Source organism: Dendrobium catenatum, unplaced genomic scaffold (assembly GCF_001605985.2).
Source record: "Dendrobium catenatum unplaced genomic scaffold, ASM160598v2 original_scaffold_177344, whole genome shotgun sequence".
Classification (NCBI taxonomy): domain Eukaryota; kingdom Viridiplantae; phylum Streptophyta; class Magnoliopsida; order Asparagales; family Orchidaceae; genus Dendrobium; species Dendrobium catenatum.
In genome coordinates this window covers 12,861-34,411 of record NW_021495765.1, presented here as the reverse complement: position 1 = coordinate 34,411, position 21,551 = coordinate 12,861, and the positions used below count along the sequence as shown (strand labels likewise).

Below are 21,551 nucleotides of genomic sequence, written 5' to 3'. Positions count from 1 at the left end.
GGGAATTAATTTAATTGGCTAACAACTTCTGTGGATTAAATATAGATTTGGTTTCTAGAGCATATCTCAATCCAAGAACTAGTGGATAACAAGTCTCGACCTCATTTTGTTAGTTGGGATAGTGATATAATGTACATCGACATAAAGTTCAACCATTTATTTGCTGATTTTGAGGATGCCAGGTACTAATTATTCTTTCCACTTCATGTTGTAGGGAAATTAATTTTGCTGTGAGCTCATCCTTTCTTCTTATTGTGCAGATATTTCATACTTTCCAAAGAGTCACACGAGAGGAGAGAACATTATTAGAGAATTCTCCCCTTCTGTATACTTAGAAAACTTCAATTTCACCTCACTTATTCCTCCAAGTTGAACTCCCATGCCAACCACTGTCCCCAACCCCCACAGGTCCCCTAGCCACCAAAGGCCCCCCAGCCCCCACTGGCCCCTACTGGCTCCCATCTTAAAGATCAGTAAAGATACAACCACCTCCATAAATATTGCAACAACCCAGCTTAATAACTACACAGCATTTAACGGAACACAGAGACAATACACAGAGACAAAAGGCATTTTCCTTCTAAGGCTCATAAAGACATTTGCGCTTCCAAGGCCAACATGCATTCCATCCTTTGAACTCTGACAGGATTGCCACTCCTGTAATAATCTGTCAATTTCCGAAGGGTTGTATTGTAACCCTCTCGGATTTCAGAGGAGGGAATGTCTGTCAGCCTAGGAAGAGCAAATGCCTTTATGGGCCTTGGAAGTGCAAATGTCATTCGTATTTGGAAGAGCAAATGCCTTTAGTCTAAGCACTGCAATTAAAATCGATAGAGCATAATCAAAATTTTTCCATAAGTACACAACTGCTGGAGATAACAAGTCAATCACCTTAAATAGCACAAATGCTTCAACTACCATCTATAAATAGCTTAAAAGATACAACCAACCACCATAAATGTTATAACAAACCTTCTTAAAATAGCTAAATTGCCATAACTACCCATCATAAATAGCGGAATGTAGCACAAAAAAAATCATCGGTAGTTAGGAGTACTCAGCGTTACTTTGCAAAGGTCACAGTAGTAAAGAATGAAATTTTACAATGAATATTACGAGACACGATATAATTTTATAATAATTTTTTGAAATAAAGAATGAATTTTTATACTGCAAATTGCAATTTCAAATTGGAAAAAATTACACATCATCCTTGTTTCCCTGAATAAATTATTCCCATCATCATTCTTATATATTTAGTTATTGCCTAGCTTGTTGATCGACGAAGAATGTACTCATCTTTAAAACATTATGGTATGTTTGTGAACTTCAACTGACTGACTAGTTCTCCAGTTGTACATTGTTTTGTCATAGGAGTGGCCAAATTTACAGGTTTAATTATCTTACATTTTCCCCTCTCCCAATGACTATTCAATCTTGCATTAGAGATGCCTTTAAGTTTGCACTTCAATGAGTCTTTCAATCTTTTAAACTCACCACCTACTGTGTTTCCAACAAAGTTGTGGTTCTTTTTTTTCCATCCAGGATCAAGTCGACATTTTCAGCCATGTCAGTCATTACAACCAACATATACTATTCTGCTAACTCATTCCTCTATGCTCGTGTGCTAATTTGATATGCAAATCTGCTAAGATGATTTCTAAATATCATATCACTACATCCCTCTAGATATGGGATGGCCTTCTCTTTCTCATACCTGTGAACGTCCGGCCAGCATAAACATCTTTCCTAACTCTAACTGACCATCTCATTAGTAGATACTTCGAAGAAATATTAACTATATCTAACTGCCTTATAACTCTGACGCAGTGAGAACATAATAAACCCATCATATCGAACTTCTCACAGCTACATTGAATGGTATCCTCTTTTCCATCAAAATGAACAGTCCAACCCTTCGATTGATCAATCTTCTCGATGCTTCTGACAAAAAATGTTAATGAGTCACTTGACGCGTGATCTATACACATTCAATCTACACCCTATAAAAACTCTCCTTCAAAAAATGTATACAATTTTCTTGAATAAAATCGGACAGTCTGCTTTAGTATTGGGCAACTTTTTATTAAAGGTACTATCTCAAACTAGCTACATCTAAATTGCTCATTATGTTAGTTCCAATGCCAAGTCATCATCATCTTCTTTAAGCCCAAAAAATAATCAGTTATAGAACTAGTTGGCTTCGAAATGTCATGACACACATTGTTAGTGGACTCACTACGCTATGTTGAAAGTAGACCAAAGTTAAAATAATTTTTGTTGAATGTTATTGACCACTTGTTCATGATTCTATAAAGCTCCTTCAACCAATCATGGTTGTGGAAGTCCCCTTCGGTGATCATTTTAGCTCAGTTTCTCTTGAACTCCTCCCCAGAATCACACTTGCTTAAACACCTATAAAAATAGCCTATGACTTTGTTGTTGTTATTGAAGCACCACACCTTAGGCGGAGCCTTCTTGTTGATGCGCCATTGGCATAGCCTATAGCATGTGCGAGGTAATGTAATTTCTATAGCCCTGGCTATTGTTTTGGTCTTGATCAATAAATATTGTTATGGGATGTTTATCAACCATTATTCGTAAAAAAGTTATAAATAACCAAGTAAATGATTTAATTGTCTACAACAATAACAACAACAAGCCTTTATCCCACTACGTTGGGTCAGCTACATGAATCTTTTTTCTCCATTGTGTCCTATTAAAAGTCAAATTCTCGTTTAAATCTAATAAAGAAAGGTCATTCCTAATATTTTCTAACCAAGTCTTTTTAGGTCTACCCCTACCTTTCTTAACATAAGTCAAATCTAATACCTCTACTCTCCTAACCGGGTCATCGGAAGGCTGTCGTTAATACCAATCAAATGATTTAATTGTCTCCTCCGATAAAAATGTCACCCTTAACATAACATTATACCAATGATTATTAACTCCAATAAAGGGTGCACAAGCTAAACTATATTTGTTAAGCCTATAGCTAGTATAAAAAAATTATCACATCTTCAAAGCAGTCATAATCTATTCTCCCCTACCCATCAACCAAAAAATAAATTCAACAATATATTGTCCTCATCAGTTTGGACGTCCCATGCAAACATTTTGTCATTAACTAGTCATTTTTAAATAGTTCAATTAGGGAATTGGTATCCCCATTCTCAATCTTCTCTCTTTTCTCTTTTTGAATGTAGTTATATGCATCCCTCTTAGATAAATCAACATTTTCTACATCTCCTACTTCATCGGCTAAATAGGTAAATACATCAATAGTTCTTATCCCAAGTTAAAATTTATCAATAATATCCCTAACTTATCTCCTATAGTTCGCTGTAGTAAGTCTTCCTGAACGGTTTGCATCTCTTGAGTAATGCCTTCCATCTCCTGGCAGGATTTGACATCCTCCAAACCAGTTTCCATCTTCATAGCTTCTTCCTCTCTTTTCTTTCTCAGCTCTCTTCTGAGGAGAAATCATATCTCAGGTGGTAAAAATAGTCCACCAATTTAACAAATCCTAGAAATTGGAGTGTTTATTTTAAATTTTCGCGTGTCGTCCGGGTCGGGTCGTCCGACCACGCAGTAATTTGGAAAGCACGTGCTAAATATTAAGTTTTTATCGAGCAGAGTCGTTGGGTCGTCGGGCCGCCACATGGTGACATTGTATTGAAGTCCAGACGTAGAGCTATGTCTGGAGTCTGTAGCAAATAATTTCTCAAGCTCAGCCCCCCAAAAGAAACACCATAAAAGTTGCAAGATTAGCTGTAATAGAATATCCTAAAATAGGAGTAGTCTCATGGAGAAGTGAAGAAACTGTGGGAAAAGCATAGAAACTCTAAAAAGGTGCACTGACCACAGCTAAGGAACAATATCACCTACACAAGCTTCCAATCACACCGCTTTGTATGAATAAAAATGGGATCAGATGCCGTAGAAAGAGAATTCCATAGACGAGGAAGCCAGCACCTTACTATGGAAGAATTTAAAAAATAAAAAATAATTAATTCTAGGAATCTACAACAAACATAGCAGTCTACAGCACAAATTCCATTCATCTTAACTAGATATACTGACGTGGTTTGCTTTAGTTCTCTTTCTAAATGTAATTCTATGCAACATATATTAAATTTATTTAGCATTGTCTATTTTTTTATCAAAATTGATAGATACAAAAATATAGAAAACATAGTCTCTAGTATGAAAAAATCTATTAGCAAATCCTGTGGCAATTTTAAATAATGCTTTGTAATGTATTTTTTCTTTCAAAAATTTTATTCATTAAATACATGTAAAATTACTTTAAAAATCTTGATTTATCCATGAAATACTTGTGAAGTTTCTTTAAAAAATCTTGATTTATTAAATGCCTTCTTATTTTAACCACTAGATTCAGTAAATTCATATTTTGATTTTCAACGTTTAGTCAACGAACTACACAAAACTGATTAAATTAATACATAAAGTTGCTTTGTTTATTTTCATATTTCGATCTATATTCATTTTTATTGTAGCAAATTAAAAGCTGCAGACAAATTTAAGGCAACATGACTGCCCCACGACTGCCCCACATCCATGGCTTGTCACCAACATAGGCACTCACCCAAGTGAAGTGAGGAGCTAAAAATGCATAATTATATTGCATATAAATTTATTTAATTATAAGAAATACTTTTGAAGAGAATAAAAATTAGGTTGGTTAAAGTAATGAATTATCGTGTTCAATGGATTCCAAGTTCCATAAAATTACTCAATAGAAAAATAGTTAAACTACTACAGTAGGTAGAATGCAAAAGCTAGGGATAATCATATTTTAACTATTTTTATTCCATCTTGGTCATAATACATGATCTATTATCAATCACTATATTTGAAGTCCTTTTCCTCAAGATCTACTATACTGTAAATTGAGTTCATGCACCAACATTTGACATGATAAATTTCAATAGTGCATGTTTGTTTTCAAAATCTTTAAAGCACTTTTCTGATTCTTCTTGGAAGAAAAAACAGCAAACAAAAGAGAAGAAAAGTGTAAGAACACAAAGATAATAGTTACTTTCTGATTTCTCCTTTAAAAACAATGCAAGACAAAATTGATCTATTATTCAAGAGGTAGATCCACTCTCCCATAAACCCTATATGCTGCTAGGAAACTCACAAAGAAAACTATAGCAAAAAATAAAATGCAAGATACAAAATAACAACATAGTTGGCCCTAAAGAGGCTCTACTAACTCCCTCACAATTCAGCCACATTTTCTTAATTAATTCCCTCCCAAATCAGCCTCCTTTCCTTAATTAATTCCCTCTCAAATTTAAATTCAAAATTGGAGCTCTTTTCCTAAATAACTCCCTCTTGATCCCTCCTCCTTACATAATGAATTATAACATTGATGGGCCCTACAAGGGGAGGCCAAAATTTCCTCTGCTTCTGCTTAGCCAAGGGGCTAGTTCAGCCCTTGCTGAACCGACAGCTGGTTGGGTTGGTCCTTGCTAGACCAACCTCCTCCGATCCCCTCTCCTACCATATCAATACTTCCCCCCTCAATGATGCAACTTATCCTTAAGGTGAAAGGATGGGAATTGTCTCCTGGTCATCTCGTATTGATCCCATGTGGTTTCGTACTCTAGCAAATCCTTTCACTTGATAAGTATTTCATGTGCCCCTATCTTTCCTCGGTGCACCCCTTCTACTCTCAGGGGTTCCAAAATGACTTCCATGTCATCTGTCAAAGTTGGGGGTAATAAAGACGGTGTGTGATCTCCTATCGCTCGCCTTAGCCGTGAGACATGAAATACTGGGTGCAATGCCGATAAAAGCAGTAATCCCAATTGAGAGGCCACTACTCTGATGCACTCCAAAACCTTGTAAGGGACAAAGTATCATGAGGACTATTTTTCATTCCTCCTAGTGAGTGTTTTCTACCAGTAGGGCCTCAGCTTCAAGTAAACCATGTCTCCTAGCTGAAACTGTAATTCTCCCCTTGATGAAGTCCATCATCCCCGCACCCTTTCCAACAGAGCTAGAGGTTATAATAACCCACCTGGTGTCATGTCCATGTACTTGTGTCGTTAGCACACATCACATCACGCTACACAACCATCTATATCACGATGCATCCCCACCTAGTATAATTTTGCAGATAGCCGACTGTAAGTTTTCTGAGCTCCTGAATGGCCTCCGATTGTGCTGCTATGAAAATCCTGCAACAACTTGGGAATATACCCTATTGTCCTTATTAAGATAATCCACCCTGATGTAGCACCCGGGCCCCCCTCATCGTGTAACCAATATGCCTGTCGGGGTTTTGTAACAACTCCGCTTTGATCTTCCTCAAATCCTCATCCTGGTCGCTCTCATATCTCAAGGCTTCCCAGTCTAGGACCATAGGTATTAATGGAACTGTCAATTATGGGTCATCTGTTTTCCTCAATAGTGCATTTGGGCCTTGTTCTCCAATCCTTAACAATACTGGATCTCGAAGTTATATCCAAGTAACTTGAATAACCACCTCTGATGCTCCTCAGTCACAATCCTCTTCTCCAACTGAAACTTCAAACTCCTCTGGTCTGTCTAAATCATAAAGTGTCATACAAAAAGATAGGGTTGCCACTTTTGGATGGCTAAGAAAATCACCATCAACTCCTACTCATATATGGACATAAGTCTCGCCCTGCTCATGAGTACCTAGTTGAAATAGGCAATAGGTCGTTGATCCTACATGAGCACTTCCCTAAACTGTATCCTGATGCATCCACCACAAATGGTCTGATGAAGACAGGAAGTGTTAATATAGGCATGCTGGACATGACTTTCTTTAGTTATTCTAAGGTCTAAGTTGTTGCTTCTCACCAATTGAAATTGTCCTTCTTTAGTTGTTCCTTCAATGGTCCTGCTATCGTGTTATACCCTCTGACAAACTTCTGGTAGTTCCATGTGAGACCCAAGAACCCTCTCAATTCCTTCAGGATCTTAGGCAAAGGCTAATCCATCATAACATTGATCTTGGACTGATCTGTTGCTACCCATGCTCTGCTTACTACATATCTTAGGTACTCCACCTATAGTTGTGCAAAGGAACATTTTTTTCATATTGGCATACAACTGGTGCTCCCCAAAAGTTTTCAATATAGTCCTCAGATGATGACCTACATACTTTATCTCCGTACAACAGTAAATTAAGATGTCGTCAAAAAATACCAGTACGAATTTTCTGAGGTAAGGTTAAAAAACTTGATTCTTAAGGGACTAAAGAGTGGCGGGCATGTTGGTCAGGCCGAAAGGTATTACCAAAAACTTATGATGCACTGACACTTCTCTTAAAAGAGGTGTGTAGTGTCCGACACATATCTGACAAGACACACATCCGACATACCTCCGATATATGTCAGACACACCTAGAATGTATCTGATTAAAAAAATATTAAATACAAATTGAACAAGTGTCTTAAATATTTTATTAATTCTTTTAATATAATTTATTGTATTTAAAATTTTAATTTATTTAAAATATAAAAACTAAATTTCTTATTTTCTCTCCATAACACCAAATCAATCGTATGTACCAATATCTCATTCATCAAACATTTTATCTTTCATTTCTCTTTAGAAAATCACGACTTTGGTTTCAAAATAATGTCCGATGTCATCTTAACATCGACGTCTGATGTCGTTAAAGAATTGACATTTCAAAACTATCTCAATATCAAAGTCTAACATTGGCTTGATATTGATGCTCAATGTTAACAATTTCTACACCCACAGGCCACAACTTAATATCTCATCTTTGTCTGACGTCATCTTAACAATCGACAACTAACACCCTCTCTCGACATTGACGTCTGATACTAACTACATAAAATCAATGCCCGACTCTTGACAACATTGTCGGCTCTCTCTTGATGTCAGAGATACAACATAAATGCCAGACTCTCGACATCATAATATTAATAATTTTAAGCATAAGTTTTAATTAAATGACTTATTATTTTTAAATTATTTTTAATATTATACGTATTCAATTTTTATACTCTATTTTTAAAATATAAAAATAAAATACCGTGTTTGTATCCTATATTTTCAATAATTGACGCATCTCGTGTCTGTGTCATGTCATATCCATGTCATTGTGTTCATATATGTGCATCATAATAAAAAACTCATAGAGACCCTCATGAGTCCTAAAAGCTATCTTGTGCACATCCTTTGAATTTATTCTAATATGGTGGTACCCTAACTTTAGGTCAATTTACAAGAAGATGAACGCCCCAAACAACTCATCCAGCACCTCATCAATTATGGGGATAGGAAACTTATCCAGCACAGTTTCCTTATTCAGGAAGCTATAATCCACGCAGAACCTACAACTATCGTTCTTCTTTCTCACCAATTAAACGGGGGATGGAAAAGGGGGGCTTACATTGGACCTGATGATTCCTACCTCAAGCATCTCTCTTATGAGCTTCTCTACCTCATACTTTTGAATTTGCGGGTATCGGTACAATATGATCTTGATATGAGTAGCTCCCTCCTTCAAGGGGATGACATGCTCGTGCTCCCTAGGATAATCCATTAAGCTGCTAAGAAACCTCAGTATGTACACACTCAAAGATCTCATCTTGCTCTGGATCTCGAACCTCCAGGCTCCATAACCCCACCAAGTAGCCCAGCCCAACCCCTTGTATAACTTTGACCATGGTTTTGAGTAAAACCATGGTTCTGCACTAGCAGACATCTGCTCAAAGCACCACCCTCTCCCTCTCCACCAGAATATCCATAGTCAAGTAATTATAGTCAACCTTTGATTCCCCTATTGTCTGTAACCATTTCATCCCTAAGATCACATTAGTGCATCCCAAATCTAAAGAAAAAAAAAACCTCCATTATCTGTAGGCCTTAGAACATCAAGCGTCAACCTCCAGCAAATCCCCCCTCCTTTCCACATTTCAAGTTCCCATAATGACTTTAAAGCTTCTTGTGTTCGAAAATACCAATCCCAACTGGTCCATGAACTGATTTGATATGATGTTGTGTGTAGCCTTATTATCTATCAAAACCAACAATGGTCGCTCCCTGATCTATCCCATCACCTTTATGGTGTGATTTGGAGTAAATCTCATCACTGAGTTAAGGGAAATTTCTGCCATATCAAGGTGTAGGTGCTCTCCTTCCTCTTTTGCTTCCTCCACCAGATCCTCGTTGTCCGTCTCTCCCCATCACAAACCATAATAACCTAGAGTGTGCGGTCGTTGTATTGATGGGCTGGTGCATACTTCTCATCACGACGAGCACAGACCCTTCACTCTCTTGTCCTGCACCTCTGCTTTGTGAGGCACTTGAAGTTGGCCCTGGGGTGAACTCCCCTTTCTTCTCCCTTGGGGCCTCCCGCAGAAATGATACTGTATGGGTGCTCAGAGCTAGTGAAGTTAAGGTACTACTATAACAGCCTCCCATTACTCCGCTCTTACTGATCCTCTCCATCTATCTTTGATCCACAACTATCTGGGCTAGCTCCATCATCTCCTCCAACCCTCATGGTTTCAACAATCAGAGGTCCCCTTGGGATTGAGAGCCTTCATGAAATTTTCCTCCAACAAATCCTCCCCTCGACCGCCCCGACAGAAACTCAAACTCTCCCTATACTCCATGACGGTCCCATCCTGAGTCAAGGCAAGAAATTGCTCATGTCAGTCTCCTTCCCAAATGGCTTGAAAATGTTCCAACAAGCAATCACTAAACTCTTCTCATGAACAATTCGGATATCTACTCTCCCTTTACTGGAACTAAGCGAGGGCTTTTCCCTCCAGATATAGCCTTGCAGCAATTATTAGCTTCTCCTTCACTCTCAACTTATTCACCACAAAATATATCTCAACCTGGTATACCACCCATGGGCATCTTCCCCTTCGAATGCTGGCATCTTCAACTTTCTCACCCTAGCATCTCTGCCCCAACTTTCTCTTCCACCATTGGTTCATCTCATGTGTTGAGGGTGGGAATCCCACCTTTTTTTCATTAGCCTCACATGGCCCAATCCCCATTGCTCGGCCCGTCCCCCTCCTCCGTTCGTCCACTCTCCTTGCCAAAAAGACCTTCCAAAGTGGGCGGTCACTCCACCACCTCCACCATAAAACTCACTTTTTGCTTTCCCTCCATCTGGAACCCTAATCAGCCTCTTATTAGAGCCCTAAGAGGTGTTTTTTGATGAATGAAACTCTCCTTATCTAACTCTTCCCGTCCGATCTCTTTTCCTTTAGGTTCAGCCGAGAGAATCTTGATCGATTCTAGGTTAGGTTTGCCATCAGAACTACCGATGGAGTTTTGAATTGCATCTTCATGAGCCTTCTTATCATTTCCTCCACCCCTCCAAATAAATTTTTCATGGATGAAATCCTTCCTTCCATGGTTAACAACTTTCCTTCGATGGTTGAGAACTTCTCAATCCCGATTTTGATTTGATCCACTTCGACTTCCAATGCATCCACTTTCTTTGTTGTCATCCATCCAAAAACCTTACTCTGATACTAGTTTGATGCATCCTAGAAGTAAGAACAGCAAAAAAAGAGAAGAAAATCATAGGAACACAAATATAATGATTGTTTTCGGATTTCTCCTTAAAAAATAATGCAAGATACAATTAATCTACATTCAATAGGTAGATCAGATCTCGCACAAACCCTAAATGCCGCTAGGAAACTCACAAAGAAAACTATAACATAAAACAAATTGCAAGATACAAAAATAATAACATAGTTAGCCCCAAAAAGACTCTTCTAATTCCCTCTCAAATCAGCCTCTCTTTCCTTAATTAATTCCCTCTCATATTTGAATTCAAAAATGGAACTCTATCCCTAAATAATCCCCCCCTTAATTCCTCCTCCTTACATAATGAATTATAGCTTTGCTGGCCCCACAAGTGGGGCAAAATGTCATCTAATTCCGCCCAACCAAGGGGTTGGCTCAATCCTTGTTGAACCGACTGCTGGTTGGGTTGATCCTTGCTGGACCAGCCACTTCTGACCCTTCTCCTGCCATATTAATTTCACATCATCCTATATCAATTTGTCAACATAAAAACAAACTAATCTTTCACATTTGAACTGTTAATATGCTAAATCAACACACAAAACTTATCGCATTCCTTAATATCATAAGGTATGATACTCGATTGGGTGCATCTTGGTAATAACATCTATTCGAATGGTGTGTGGCATTCTAGTTTTTCCTTGTTTCACCTGAGCGCTTTCGAAAGCTAATGGCTTGCCTTCAACAAAACCAATTTATTGCATCAAATTTTACATTTACAATTTCATATATCTTTCCTTCCTTTACTATATTCATTTTATTATTATTATCATGTAGAGTGGATGAAATACCCTCATATCACCTCCACTTAAACTCCCTCTTCCTAAAAAACAACACAAATCTCATCGGACCCATCCAAGCCTAGCTCAAACTTAATCATAAAACCTCAATTCAAGCCAATGCCAAAGACAAGCGTAGCTAAATAAACTAGTAATCAAACTTAAGACGGAACAAGGAAATATCTATCTCAAGACTTAATTAGTTGCATCCTTAAATGCCTTCTTATACTGAAATATCTGGCATTTTGATTTAAAGAAATAAAAAATATATAACTCAGAAGTTTCCAAGATACTTCTTTTCTACCTAAGAGAATCTATATTCTCTATGTGATACTCATAGCCTAACTCAAACATGGACATAACAACTTACTCTACCTCAAGCCAAGTCTTGCTTAGCTTCAAACAAAACAAAGTTCAAATAAACATCGTTCATTATGCTCTTAAATAAGTTGCCTTCTTATAGTGATCCATAATCTAAAAAAGCAGAAATCCAAAATGGCTGCAAAGAAATGAAAATTTGTAAAACCACCTAACCGCATGAGCTCAAGTGACTCAGATGTGATTCATTATTGTGTTGATGATAACAAACCTTATAGAATATCATCAAATTATTAGCTAAATATTTTCTTTCAGGTTAATCTTTTTATACCAAACAAGAATATAAAGACTATTTCCACTAGAATAACTTGTAGTATCTACTACTTGGAGGATGGACACCAAGTGCACAATACATGAAAACTAAAGTGCATGTTCAAGATCGAGGATCAATGAAGTCTAGTGTCTGACTGCTGTTAGATTTCACTGTATATTGATTAAATATGTTTATCCATGTGAAAAGGATGATAAACATAAAAAAAAAAAATGATTAGATTTAACTTAGATTTATTAAAAACATATTTAAGGTATTATTCAAATTTTTTTCTACTTATTTAAATTATAGATATTTATTATTGGCAAAAATTCTAATAATTAATAATCATTTGCTAAAAAATTATTTCATCTTGAAATTGAATAATAATACTATTATAAATTTATGTGAGCTTAAATTTCATTATTATATTAATAGATATCATTCACATGCCAATCATGCAAATTAAGAATATTAGGTAGATTTGACTTAGATGGTTTGGTCTCATAAAACGGCGGCCTTCTAATGACCCGGTTAGGAGAGTAGAGGTGTTAGATTTGACTTATGTTAAGAAAGGTAGGGGTAGACCTAAAAAGACTTGGTTAGAAAATATTAGGAATGACCTTTCTTTATTAGATTTAAACGAGAATTTGACTTTTAATAGGACACAATGGAGAAAAATGATTCATGTAGCCGACCCCACGTAGTGGGATAAAGGCTTGATGTTGTTGTTGTACAATTATTTCATTCACTTTTAAAATGTCTTGAGGCTTACGCCTCATCTCATGGATAGAAATGCTTCAAAATTCAATTGTGCAATTTTAAACATTGTGTATTAGAGATTGATAATATTAGATTAGTTGGTATAGCCTTTTAATCACCACTAATTCAAAAGTTATTTGCTTTAGATTTTTATTAAAAATTTTGCATTTCATTTTTGGGTTGCCAAGCCCGTTAAGAAGAGAGAGAGTAAGTTATAAAGGTTTATACATCTACTTGTTGAATGATTGAGTATTGCCTTATGGCGGTACACCAAATAGTGGAATCCTAATTCATGAAATGTCTTTTTGTTATCTTGCCAAAATCTCATATGGATACCAAGGGTGTTTGTCACCATCAAGAGCACTTGTAAGATTTTAAACGTGACAAATTTTCATTAAAACTTTGTAGATGATTGAAAAGAAAGTTGTAAGGTGTCCTCTTATGAAATGGATTCATATTCTTATTTTTGTATATGCATGTATATTACTTATTTGTAATGTTACACTGCTATATTTGATAGAAAGGTTGGTGATTATACCAAAAGTACATGAATGCTTGAAACCTGTGATGTTATGCTTAGCCTCCACTAGTTAATCTTTCATTCAATGACGTATGTGTTCGGCGACGAACATTTGCATGATTATTGGAAACTTTGATATCAATTGTGAAGGATCTATCTTTTTATGATTATTGAATAAACGATTGTTCTCTATGGTCTCGTTAACGAGCATGTTTAGTGAAGTATGATACATAGAAAGTGTTGTATTTGAGGTTATGTTCTAACAACACGCATTCGTTCAGCCCCAAGTGAGATTTGTAAACACATTTAAATTACAAAATCACACCTTTCGCATAAAGATCCATAGTTTTATAAGATGACTCATGTACTTTTATTCCATGTTTTCATGCCTATACATAATTTACTTTATGATTGATTTAGAGACGTTCATACGCCTTTATGTAATTAAAATTCATGTAGCCTTATAATTGCATCATTCATAACCGATTGGAGAAATGTACATATAAATACATGTTTAGATTTATTTTATTAGTAAGATTTAAAAATCCTTTCATGTTTGTGCTCCAAATGATATAAATTTATAGGATTCCAATGGTACGCCGTAGTGTTGAATGCAAATAAGCCACACTCACCTCTTCATTTGTATATATCTATAGTTGTCATAAGAATGTGTGAAATCTCATATGTATATCTTTGTTGCAAAATCGTCTACTTAATATGAAACTCATAGCCTTGATAAATCTACTTGCGTGTACACCCTATGTTTTTACATCATGTTACATGTTAGATAAAAGAAATATGTGATAACCAAGATATAGCACGTATATTAAAATTTTATAAATAAATAATTGTTTTATATTTGATAAACCATGTACTTTCTAGTCACTTGTCATGTTAACATCAAATATCACTTGCACATACCATTCAAATTTACCAAATGACATATAATTTTTTTTTTCATTATTAAATTGAATTTTAATATTATGTACAAATTTGTTACCAAACTAGTTTCATAAGTTCATCAAAAATTTTACAATGTATGTTTGGAGCTATGTAGTATAAGAAAAAATGCTTATATCTTTGCACAATATATGTATAATATCTTCTTATGTTCCATGTTAATGAATTTTCACATGCTTTATATATAACATAATTTGCCCACAATCTTTTTTACTTATATCATTGAGTTTTCACATACTTTGAATTTATTCTTCTCATGCACTATGTGATAGCAAGTTTCTATATACTTACTATGTAGTTGTGTGTGTTATATCAGTAAAGTACTATGTAATCCATGTAAAACTTTTTATTTATGATTTATGGTAGAAAATTTTCACTATGTTTATGTTTTAATAGATTACATGTATTTGGTTGATGAATATAAATTGCTTAGTAATTAGATTACTATCAACCTGCTTCTTTCTTTGAAAAATGTCTGCTCTCACTCCATATTTACCTTTTTCTTATTATTTTAAGAGGAACATTGGGTCTTGTATATGCGTTATTCAGTGGGTCATTTGCATGGGAGCTTCTAAGTGGGCATGCTTGGGTCACGTATACCTTGATAGTCCTGTAGAGACTTCTCATTGCATTGCCGAACGGTTACACAGTAGCACACACATTTGACTGTTCTTTTACTTTCCCACCCGAACATATTTGCTAGGATGTTTAGTTAGCCGATCATAGGTTAGTTCACTAACGAATCTTTGGGCTTGTGGGCCAAAGCTTGCCCCTTATCATGAAACTTAAAGACCCTTATGATCATTTTAGGCCTGTAGTGTAGGCCACTCATGTGTGTCATATGCATCATTTTTCTCACAAGAAGTGGGCACCGCTAGGATAATTTTTTTCTAGTTTTAAAAAATATTTAAATAACTGTAAAAATTATTTCTTAATGATTTTTGAGCTTCTAAATATCTTTCACAAGCATGATGAAAAAAATATATGAAAATGAAATAAAATTTGAGCTCTAATATGTTAGGTAGCTTCTTTTGATTAACTTCATGATTGTAATCCCTTAACAATTAGTATGTTTAGTTACTATTTGAGCTTAATGTAGAACTTATGTCAAGATTTTCATTTGCTACAATAATGACAAAATGACCTCTAAAAACTACAAAATCAATTAATAAAATACACTAATTGATTTGTAACTAATCGTAAATCATTAATGAACCAATCATAATGATAACCTTCCACTAAAATTTATTAAACAACAAATATAAAACTTGATAACAAGATGATTACTTAGTAATTCGGGCCTACAAGGCTATTAACTTAGCCCCAAGGAGGGTGAAATAAACCTCATGGCTCTGATTTAACAAGGGTAATTATCACTTAACTTAAATAAGCAGTAATAAGCTACCAACAAATTAAATCTTATAACTTGTATTTTAATTAATTTGAAAATATAAAAGTGTATATCAAACATAAACATTAAGTACTAAAAGTGGCTAATAAAATATAACCAACACATAAGCCTCTAATTGAATTCAAAAATCATTACAACTCCTAAAATTCTTTAATTAATTTACAATCTCTAAAATTCCCTTAACCAATAAACAGCTTGAAAGTTATTAACTACTCAAGTAGAATCTTAAAATATGTAAAATACACCTCTCAACCACTCATAATATAATAATCTACATTAATTAAAGTGAAACTAAATTAAGATTATTAAAACTCTCTCAACTAACTTTCTTTCATTTAATAAAGTATAAAGACGCTAATATTTAAACATTAACTAAAGTCTCCTAATTATAAGTAAATCAAAATAAACCTATTGGAGGAGCGAATGAATTTTAAGTCATACCTTAGTGACTTAAACCATATAGAATTTATATTCATCTTTATATATTCTCCCTTAAAATACATGAAGTATATAGGATGGACTACCTTGAGCTGTGGGGCTAAGTGTCCTAAAGAGGCTAGTTCCTCGAGCCCACTGTGACAAAGCCACGTACCTCATAAATTAAGGAAAAGTAATATAAAAGCATATATAAATTGTCCCCTCTCTAAAATAAATTAAAGCCATTTATAGGAACCTAAACCAACTACCTTAACTACTCAAGTATTATAACATAGGTCAGGTAGAACCAATATACATTTTTATAGATAATGTGTCATTCCACTCTCATGTCAATCTCTAAAAACAAATTTACCTTAGACATAGGAAGCTTAGGAGTTTTTTTTTCATGGTGAGTAGTAGGCCCACGTAGAGGTATTAGATTTGACTTATGTTAAGAAAGGTAGGGGTAGACCTAAAAAGACTTGGTTAGAAAATATTAAGAATGACCTTTCTTTATTAGATTTAAACGAGAATTTGACTTTTAATAGGACACAATGGAGAAAAAGGATTCATGTAGCCGACCCCACGTAGTGGGATAAAGGCTTGATCTTGTTGTTGTTGTTGTGGTGAGTAGTAGGCCCATCTTAGTGGTGTCACCTTTAGCCATTCTTCGAGTCCTATATTATTACCAAGGGAAGGACTAACCAACTCTTGTCACTTTTTAATAATTTCAGCCTTAATTAGGAGTAGGATTGAGGATGGGTCATTTGCCCTTCAATTCTTTATAATCTTAGTATAGGTTATGGCCTAAGCATTTAGGCTCTTCATAATTTAATAACTCAAATTTTAATCCTAAGATCAAGCTTTAATTAACTCATCCTAAATGGCTAAGAACTTAAATAGAAACTTGAAAGTTAATAAATTAAACAATAAGAATTCAACCTTGTAACCCAAACTACTCACCTAATTTGGGATAGTTAGGTACATCTTTTCACACACACTCAGATACTGGATAGGACACTTTCTTTATAGGCATCCTAGGGTAGGGTGTATCTAGGATAACGTTTTATATTTTCTTTCTTTTACATTTTACATATGTGATGGTATGATGATTGTTTCTATTTTGGCTTATTTTTTATTGCTTTCTTTTCTTTTTTAATTGATGAGCGGGCATTTGCCTTTAAGTGATAAGATTTTATAAAATTATCTTCTGCAAGTGGTCATGTTCCTAAAGGGCAATATAAAAAAATATTAACATCATAAATATGCTCTTTGATAGGTACTGCGAGGAATTCTATAAAAGCCCCTTGGGAATATGGCCCCCCTAAGAACAAGATTCTAGATGATGTGATTTTTATTAAAATTGCACTAATATATATTTTTTTGTAGGGGATCAATGTAATTTTCTTTTTTAAATAAAATATAATTTGATTTAAAGAGTTGTGAAAGCATTTAAATAAGGTATTTTTAATGTGTTAGGGATCCGAAATGAAAAGAAAACCCTTTATAGAGAATTTCTTCTCATTTGGATATCCTATTGGAGTGTGCAACACGAGGAGCTTAAAAGGAAAGAATGTGGAGATAAAAATACCTCATTTTTAAGACTTGCTTCATTTCATAGGGATATAATTCGAGTTGTTGTCGGTGGAGCCCGGCCACCTCTACTTTTCAATACTTCTTGGGTTGTATAATAAGTGACACTTACCATAGAGTTTTGGACATTTTAATTAATATTATTGATGTGCTGATGTGTTTAATTTGTTTGTGCATTAGAACTGCATGCTTTTTTTTAGGTTTCTTAAATTTTTTTATTTGGGTGTGGCTCGAATGAAGTCAATGTTAGGCTCTTTATGATGTCAAATTTTTTATAAAGTTAAAATTTATTTAAGCAAGATAAAAAGTGAACATAAAATTAAAATCAATTAATCTTTCTAAAAAAAATTAATGCATTACTCCTTTAAAGAGTCACTTTTTAAAATTCTAATAAGCCTTGTTCACTTCACGGTGACTATTGACCAATCCTAATTGAACCTACCTACACATGCATAACATTGAGTCAGCATATAGATTTTTCTTTTACAACATAGAGGATAGTTTACTTTATATTTGCATAGTACCATTCATGATCAGGTTAGATACCCATTTTCTTTTATGTGCCTCCCACCACTCATGCATTTGCATAAGAGTGAATAACATGGATTTGATACTCTAAGTAGAGTTTAGCTGGTACCCCTTTCCGAGTAGGGTGGTAAATCCAGGCCGGGGCTACTTAGATCCCTTGTGGGATTTAAGTCGTTAGTCCCCTTACGGCGGATTGCATTAGTTAGGTCGTAGATGTTAGTGTTATGTAAATAATACTATATCTTCTATAGATTTAAGATCAAAGGCTAGTGATGCGAGCATACCGTTGTATGCCTTATCGGTGGGTAAGCTCTCTATTTTTCAGTGGCTATAAATTCCATCCATCTGCATCACACGGATGACGTCACCTCCATCTTTCTCTCACGCATGCTTGAGGTGCAGTGCCTTTTTCTTTAGTTTTCTCTTATTTAGACTGACCGAGTGACGGTATTAAGCCGCACATGATGATTAAACAAAGTTGAACCTATCTTCCCCTTTGATTAGGAGAGTCTAGAAATTCTCATATGTGATAAACCTATTTGAGAGAATAATATGACATCCCTAATCAATAATTTTCTTAGGTCAAGGTCTAATATATAATTAACTACGGGGGCTTGCGCTCATGGAAAATTGATCCCCACATCAAATAAATCCCATTCGAACTGATGTATCGGATGGGGGAAATCTCGTGATTATGATTTGGGTTATACATATTATTATCCATCGAGGTGTGTAGGCGAAAGCCTCTATCCTCCATGGTTAATCATATGTATAACTCTATCTGCTCTTCCATTGGCCTGCTTGTGTCAAGTGTAAAGGCCTACGATCGTTTTGTCATACGGGATAGTATGGCCGTACACTTTGCATTCAAACCCCATAAGCAGAATCTTTTCGGAGACCCACAGATTTCTGGCGACCACGAAAGGACAGGTTTCTCTCTCCATCTTCGGATGTTATATTATCTTCTCTTGTGTGCACTCCGGGTTTGGTGCTCCTTAGTTAGATTCCTTCATTTCTAGCATTTTGGGCTATTCGGTCCCTTTCCTTTCTCGTTCTCTCTCATCATATTGTCTGATGCTAATTTTCTTAATTTTTTCTTTAGACGGTATGATGGCTTACTCCGGTCCTTCCGTTACCTTCTATTTTGGCTCTGACTCGCGAGTGAAACTTCCTGAGTTCTTGCTTTTGATCCTACCTGCAGGGGGATCATCTTTGGATCCTTCACTGAATAATTAAGGTTATGGATGACATGGGTAATATGGTTATGACTTTTTTTAGCCCGTTGGAGAAGTGCTCTATTATTTATGCTGAGCTTTCTTCCATTCTTAACGATAATAAATTATGTTTCTCGATTGGTATTACCAATATTTGGATCGAAGTGGATGCCACGTCCAATATTAATTTTCTTAGACATCAATCGAATAGTGTTTGCAATCCAAAGTTTTTCTATCTTATTAGAGAAATTAATCAGTTGTTGATGTTTGTTAACTTCTATATGTCTCATGTGTATAGGGAAGGTAACGTGTGCGCCGACTGGCTGGCAAATTTGGTTTACATATTAGATAGTCTTACTGATTTTTCCAATTCTAATCTTCCTTTGATTATTAAAGACATGATTAGGTTGGATAAAATGGGATTGCCTTATATCAGAAATAAGCTTCTTATTGTTGTTATTTTTTTAGGGGAAACCCATAAAGGGACTTACACATTGATTAATCAAAAGGGTACACAGTCCTTAAGGGGACCTCAAGCTCACTACAGCTGAAAAGAGCTAAAAAAATAAAGAGAAAAAAACTAAGAGCTCGAGTTCCAAACTACAGAAAAATACAAAATCACCTAAGTACATTCTACGATGCTTAAGGGAGAGAACCCAAAAGAGGGAGCAAAGCAAAAAATAGTAAAAGCTCCAATTTATGATACCCAGTGCCATCCTTACGATCATCAACACCAAACAGATCCTATAATAAAAGCTGATAGACAAAATAGAGAGAGTAGTAAAATAACCCAAGAAATATGTAAAGATTGACCAAACAGTTAATCACGTAAACATTAGTATAATAGAGAAATAAAACAGAGTAACTGTAGGTCGGCGTGGCTCCCGCTGCAAGGGAATCACCCTCTGTTGAATCGGCTCCTACTGATCCACTGAAACTTCCATCTATTGTATCTCTACCCCAGACGCTGCTAACCGCAGTCTCCTGTTCCTGTTCCTCCGGGCCCTTCTCCCAAGGCCAGAGGTGGAAGAAGATGCTACATCTGTACCAACTAACTAGACTAAAGGGGCAGGAACTACAGGAGGGAGCGTCGGGGTCTCCTCAGCAACCTTAGGGTGAGACAGCCGGATGAGAATGGAAACCCAACGGGTAGAGGGTGGAGGAAGCTCGGTCTGAGCACCCCTCTTCCTCGAAGAGGAAGGAGGGGAAACTCAAGCACGAGTAACCTCTACTGGAGCAGCAAGGGAGGTAACTATAGACTGCCGGCGCTGAAGGGCCGGAGCCGTACGAGTAATTGGAGCTACAGGTGCTGGTCACCTGGCCACTGGACGAATTGGCTGAACAGGGAGTGGCCTAGGCACTAGCTACCTAACCACTAGGCACACTGAAACAACAATAGGACGAGCAGGTGCCCGGGCAGGCCGTTGAGCAACTGGTTGTCCAAAGGGATGCATGACTGCACGCCCTCTCCTCTGTGGGGAAGAGAAGGCAGCAGCCTTAAAGGGGGCTGGCCCGCGAAGAGTGACGTACGCCGAGTCGGTGAAGGATCCAAAGATGATTCCCCCCGAAGGTAGGCTCAAAAGCAAGGACTTAGGATGTGTCACTCACTAGTCAGAACAAAAACAGAAGATAACGAAAGGACCCGAGTAAGTCATCGTACTGTCTAAAGCAAAATTTATAATAATTAGCATCAGACGATATGATGAGAGAGAATGAGAAAGGAAAATGACGGAATAGCCTAAAAGGTAAATTGATTTTAATCCTATATTCACTTTTTATCTTGCTTAAATAAATTTTAACTTTATAGAAAATTTAACACCCTAAAGAGCCTAATGTTGACTTCATCCGAGCCACACCCAAACAAAGTAATTTAAGAAACTTAAAAAAAAGCATGCAGTTCTAATGCGCAAGCGAAGTAAACACGTCATCACATCAATAATATTAATCAAAATATCCAAAAGTTTGTGGCAAGTGTCAATTATTATACAACCTAAGAAGTACTGAAAAGTAGGTGGTCGGGCTCCACTGATAACAACCCGGATTCTATCCCTATGAAATGATGCAAGTCTTAAAAATGATGTATTTTTATCTCCATATTATTTCCTTTCAAGCTCCTCATGTTGCACCCTCCAATAAGATATCCAAATGA

At 35.9% G+C, this 21,551-nt stretch overlaps 1 protein-coding gene across 2 annotated transcripts in view; it reads right to left on the bottom strand.

Annotated features, from left to right (window-relative positions):
• The window catches only part of LOC110108235 (outer envelope membrane protein 7), a 34,562-nt gene that overhangs the window by 1,900 nt on the left and 11,111 nt on the right, over window positions 1–21,551 (bottom strand). Inside the window, exon 2 of one of the 2 annotated variants that reach the window (XM_028692340.1) lies at window positions 15,081–15,093. The exons of the other annotated variant lie outside the window; for it this stretch is intronic. The gene's annotated coding sequence lies outside the window, so the exon portion shown is untranslated. Of the gene's footprint in view, window positions 1–15,080; window positions 15,094–21,551 lie in introns of those variants that run through there. 2 annotated transcript variants of the gene reach the window in all.